Below are 6,296 nucleotides of genomic sequence, written 5' to 3' on the forward strand. Positions count from 1 at the left end.
ATAGCCCGCCAGGCTCCTCTGTCCATGGTATTTTCCCAGCAAGAATAGTGAAGTGGGTTGCCATTTCTTCCTCCATTTCACAGTGATTCTGAGCCCTAAATAACTTAGATTTTTAAGTTTCATTTTCACCTCAAAGATAGTTCCTTCATTTAAACAGACATTAGAAGTTAACTCAATGACTAAAAATCTAAAGAACTGAAGTTTGGGAGATGGATCACTGACCCCCAGTAGATATCCATTTTCTAATCCCCAGATCCCATGAATGTTATTTTACATGGCAAAAAAGGATTTTGCAAATGTGACTAAGTGAAGAGCCTTGAGTGATCATCCTGGATTATCTGGATAGGCCCTAAACATAATCACATGCATTCCTATAAGAGACAGAAGGAAGCCATTTGACACAGAGGAGGAAAAGACAGTGTGAGCACTGAGTCAGCAGTTGGTGTGATGTGGCCACAAGCTAAGGGGTGCTGGCACCCACTGGAGCTGAAAGAGGCAAGGAGTGGGCTCTTCCTGACAACCTCTGGAGAGGGGCAGGTCTGTTGATACCTTGGTTTTGGTTCGGTGAAACTGACTCAGCAATCACAGGAAGCCAATACAAAAAAGGCATTCTGAATTAATACTCACTGGCATCTTAAAAGAAGTGAAAATAGCTGTGGGGAGCAGGAGAATGTTTTTTAATGAGGCAGCACTGAAAATTATTTGATTTCTATATCAGAGGAGTAAAGTACAGTACCTATTTCATTGTTTAGTACACATGGATAAAGAAAAATGGATAAATATCTAGGTTATATTGACTGGTACAATTTTAGTACTAGGATAAATGGATAAAGAAAAATGGAAAAATATCTAGGTTATATTGACTGGTACAATTTTAGTACTAGGCATGTAGAAAGCACTGATTCTTCACTTGTTGAAAAAACTATAAACTCTTAAACACTTTTATATCAACATAATCCATGCACATAATAAAAAATGGTGCAGAGTTTAGGCTGAAAGCTAATTTTCTTCCTTGAGAAATTGAAAGGGTTAAAAGGGAATTTTATGAATAACTGTATGCCCATTATTTCAACAACTTAGGGTTAGATGGACAAATTTTGAGAAAGTTTCAAATTACCAAAACTGACTCAGGAAGAGATAGAAAATTGAAATAGCTCTATAATAAATAAAGAAACTAAATTAGTAATTAAAAATCTTCCCACAAAGACAAACTCAGGTCCAGAGAGTTTCACTGGTGAATTCTATCTAATATTCTATCTAATATTTACAGAAGTGATACAATCCTTCACAAAATCTTCCAGAAAGTAGAAGTAGGAACACTATCCATCTCGTTTTATGAGGCCAGTGTTACTCTGATACCAAAGTCAAACAAATTCCTCACAAGAAAAGAAAACTACAGACCAATGACCTTTATAATTATGGACAAAATAATAATTAAGACAATTTTAAGTAAAGTCACTCAGTCGTGTGACCCCGTCGACTGCAGCCCACCAGGCTCCTCCGTCCATGGGATTCTCCAGGCAAGAATACTGGAGTGGGTTGCCATTTCCTTCTCCAGGGGATCTTCCCGACCCAGGGATCGAACTGGGGTCTCCCGCATTGGAGGCAGACGCTTTAACCTCTGAGCCACCAGGGAAGCCCTGGGAATCCAGCGACATAAAAAATGAAGACAAGGTAAGATTTATCACAAGAATGCAAAGTTGGTTCAAGATCTGAAAATCAACTTAAAATATGAAACAAGCACCACATGATCATCTCAATAGAAGCAGTAAAAGCATTTGACAAAACATCACAGCCATTCATAATTAAAAATTTAACACAAATAATAGAAGGAAATTTCTCTAAACTATGAATGTAGTGATACTTTCTCGATACTCTAAATTTGCGGCAAGTCATTTAATTGTGTAATTACAATAGATAAATTTTATTACACAAAAATTATATCTATGTAGCTATAATTTTAAAAAATGCTTTTAGTATTTAATTCTCATCAGTAGAAGATGCTATAAGCAAGAAGTGTACCTTTACTATATTCTCTTTGGAGCACAGCTAATAAAGTAAAAATAAAATTAAAAAAAAGAAGATTGTTCAATCCTTAGTGGTTTACTCAATTGAGATTTTAAAAACTAACCATATTCCATGGACTATACAACCTAAAGCCTAGCATTTAAGTTATTACATGTCTTCACTATAATTCATTCTATCTTCTCAAAGCAGCTTCTTGTACCCATTTCTCATTTCTGAACCTTTTCTGATTCTGAACCCTTCATCCACTAGGTGGTACTTTGGTACTTGTAGCTTCATTGCTAACCAAAAGACCTCAGGGTAGTTTGAGAGAGGCAAATGCATTATGTAAACAGGCCGTTTGTTAGTGGGATATTCACAAGCTGAAGAGAGCCTTTATCAGATGTACTTAGACAACTTTAACACACACTCATGGAATACATCTTTTTCTTTTCTTTAGCACAAGCGGAATATGAAGGATTTCATGTTTCAGAATGTTTCCAAAATATGGATTCCTTGGGCTATATGCGCATGAAAGCCAATCTTATGAGAGAGCAAGTGAGCAGCTGCCCTAGTAATAAGGCTTCACTTGTTAATTCTTCAGCCAGTATGTATTGACCAACTGCTCTGTGCCAAGCACTGTTCTAGGTATTGGAGTCACAGCTGTATTCAAAAGTTCCTGCCCTCATGGGGTCTGCAGTTGCGGGAGAGATAATCACAAAACAAATCATTGTTGATGTTTGGTCTGTTAGGACTTTGGGAAAACTTGCAAAGCAGGAAAAGGAGGAAGTGGAATGATAGAAGTGGAATGATAGCAGTCACCATTGTATGTGGAGTGGAGGCCCACAGCTTTTCTAACAAGATGAGGTTTAGTACAAATGCCATATTAAAATGCAGGCATCATGTCAGGTGGACTTCCCAGGTGGCTCATTGGTAAAGAATCCACCTACCAATGCAGGAGATTCAGGTTCAGTCCCTGGCTCAGGAAGATCCTCTGGAGAAAGAAATTCCAGTTTTATTGCCTGGAAACTCCCATAAACAGAGGAACCTGGCGGGCTATAGCCTGTGGGGTCGCAAAGAGTCGGACACACTGAGCGACTAAACAACAGCAACATCTGTAGGAAGCAAGGGAGGGGATCATGCAGCTCCTTTGGGGAAAAGCAACCCAGGCAGAGAGAAAACACAATATACAAAGGATTGCAGGCAGGAGCACTCTCAGTATATTCATTTAAGAGGAGAAAGGGCATGCGTGTGGGTGTGGCATGGAGTGGAGAGGGTACATGGTAGAGATTAGTTCAGAGGCGTAGACTTGGTGTGGCTTGTAGAGCATGAAAGGCCTTGCAGGGCATTTTAAGACCTGTGATTTCACTCTGAGTGAAGGGTTTTGAGCAAAGAAGTGATACAATCTGACTTCTGTTTTAGCAAGATTACTCTGGTTGCTGTGTTGAGGCTGACTGCAGTAGGACAGAGGTAGAAGCTGGGGAATAGAAGCTGGGATTATTGCAATAATCCAGGCAAGAGGTGATGGTGGCTTAGATCAGGGTGTAAGCAATGGGAGAGACAAGAAGAGAACATGCTTTATACATTTTATTTCTAAAGAAGAGCCAACATGATTAGCTAATAATTAGATAATGGGTGTGAGAGAAGGAGCAGAGCCAAAGATGACAATTTATTTTAATTATTTAACAGAAATTTGAAAGTGTGAAACTGTTAGTCGCTCAGTCATGTCTGATTCTTTGCGACCCCATGGACTGTAGTCTGCCAGGCTACTCTGCCCATAGAATTCTCCAGGCAAGAATACTGGAGTGGGTTGCAATTTCCTTCTCCAGGGGATCTTCCCTACCCAGGGATCGATCCCCAGTCTCCTCTATTGCACATGGAGTCTTTACCGCCTGAGCCACTAGGGATAAATAGTGTGAGAAAAAGAGAAGAGCCAAAGATGATGATTTATTTTAATTATTTAAGAGAAGTTTATATAGTGTTAATTATATACAAGGCACTGTTCCAAGTTCTTGACAAATATTGACTCATTTAATCTATGCAATAGGCCCATGAGATAGGTACTATTTTTGTCCTCTTTTTCCTGCCTTCAAGGTTTTGGCTCTGAGAAGCTGGAAGGATAAAGCTGACATCTACTGAGAGAGGGAAAGCTATATGAAGAGCAGGTTCAAGGTGATATGTTAAGGTCAAGAAGACTGAAATAACTGTGTGAAGATGCCAAGCAGGTGGTTGGTTATGCAAGACTGGAGTTCAGGAGAGTGATCTGGTTTGGAGATACACATGCAGTGAAAAGATGTTATTTAAAAACAGGAAACTAGATGACATCTCTAGGAGAGTAGAGATTCAGCAGAGGGTGAAGCACCAATATTAATGAGGACATGAAGATGAAGAATCAAAGAAGACAGGCAATGGCCAAAGAGCTTGGCATCCTGGCAGTCAGGAGAAGAAAGTGAAGGAGAAGAGGGTGAGCAACTATGTTCAATGCCTCAGCTTCGTCCAGGAAGAGAGAGCTCAGAATCTACTGGTTACTTTGAAAAGAGCTATTTCATTGAGTGGTAGGGATGAAACTTGGTGTGCAAATGAGGTCAAGAGAAAAGAAGAGGAGGAAATGATGAATAAAGAGAACTCTTTTGAGACATTTTCTATAAAGAGGAATATGGCAATAATCAGAGAATAGTATAGGTAAGGTCAACAGAGGGGGTCTTGTTTTTTGTGGTGGTTGTTTTCTTTTGTTTTAAAAATGGGTGAAATTGCATCAGAGTTGTATGCAGATGGAAATGGTCCAAAAGAAAAGGAAAGAAATGTTGATACAGGAGAGAGGAGGTTAAATGATGTTAGTGAGCTGATGAAAGAGGATGATAAAGTCTGGGGCTTGGACTTAGATGGAAGCAGAGACCATTCGTCTCTGATAAATGGAGGGAAGACAGGATATATAGTGATAGATGCAGTCATGTGGGGAGTTGGGGGTTGACATTTGTGGCTGTTCTCATCTGGTTGCTTCTCTTTTTCTCAGTGAAACAGGGAAAAAGTCATAAGCCAAAAGAGATCAGAAGAAGTATTGGAGTTTTGAGGAAACCACAGCTGTGACAAGATCATCTAGGAAAATGAGGACTGTTAACCAAAACATTAGCTCAACCACAGGTCAGCCCATGATTACAGTCCCATTACCGGGGTCTAGAAAAGTCTGATTTTCAAGTGGACTCTATTAAAATGCAGATACTTAGAAGCCCCAGAGCTGTTGAGCAGGCTTTCTCTTGTAACACATTCACATCAGAAAATGTCTGAGTTGTCAGACTGCTGGAATTAAGACCCTCAGGGCATGATGCTTTTGCTCTCTTTTTCCTGGGCAATCTACATTTTACTTTTTTTTTTTCAAGAGAAGTAAGTTGTTAGTGTAGAACTGAGTGTAATTCATTTGAAAAGCTTTGCAAGATTTGATATAATTAAATCCACATATAAGAAAAAAAATTCCTCAACCTATTTGTCCCATTTTCTCTCCTATAGAAATGTAACATAAGTCCAGGCTCTTGGTAGGAATCAGAGTAGAGTAAGGAAAGACTTGATTTGTTTTTCAAATGGAGGAAAGTGGCTTCCTACAGGAATTAAGTATTATTATTCCAGACCAATAATAATGCTTAACAACTGTAGGGACCTTCTCTGTGTCTGTCAAACCTAAGTATATATCATTTAGGTAATGTGTGCGTGTGCGTGCGCGCATGCTAAACCACTTCAGTTTAGTTCAGTGCAGTCACTCAGCTAAACCACATCAATCGTATCCAACTCTGTGACTCTCTGCACTGTAGCCTGCCAGGCTCCTCTGTCCATGAGATTCTTCAGGGAAGACTACTGGAGTGGGTTGCCATGCCCCGCTCCAAGGGATCCTCTTAACCCAGGGATAAAACCTGCATCTCGTATCATCCCCTGCACTGGCAGGCAGGTTCTTAACCACTAGCTTTACCACCCGGGGAAGCCCCATTTAGTTAATACCCCCTCCCACATTAATAAATCCTGAGCAGGAACATACTGAGTTGTCCTTTTCTGTACAACTATGGTCTAATAAATTTCTATAGAATTGTCTTTTTAAAAAATGCACAGATTGGTCCACAGATAAGATGGCAAGAGAATGTTGTTAGTTAAGACACAGAGGCTCTGGCATATCCTTTAAGCTTGAGTTAGCATTCCAGTTCTACTACACCCTGACTTTGTGATGTTGAGGAAGCCTCTGATCCTCACTCAGCCAACCTGTCTTTCATAAATCATGGGCTACTGAAAAAAGTTGCTACAAAATTAAA

General features: G+C 39.7%; 1 long non-coding RNA gene across 1 annotated transcript; it reads left to right on the forward strand.

Moving 5' to 3' along the window:
* Positions 1 to 3,835: 3,835 nt before the first annotated feature.
* LOC120858498 lies at positions 3,836 to 5,648 on the forward strand. Its single transcript, XR_005719881.1, has 2 exons — positions 3,836 to 4,686; positions 5,018 to 5,648. It is a non-coding gene; the product is annotated as an uncharacterized LOC120858498 (long non-coding RNA).
* The last annotated feature ends 648 nt before the right edge of the window (positions 5,649 to 6,296 follow it).

Source organism: Oryx dammah, unplaced genomic scaffold, assembly GCF_014754425.2.
Source record: "Oryx dammah isolate SB20612 unplaced genomic scaffold, SCBI_Odam_1.1 HiC_scaffold_29, whole genome shotgun sequence".
In the NCBI taxonomy this organism is placed as follows: Eukaryota; Metazoa; Chordata; class Mammalia; order Artiodactyla; family Bovidae; genus Oryx; species Oryx dammah.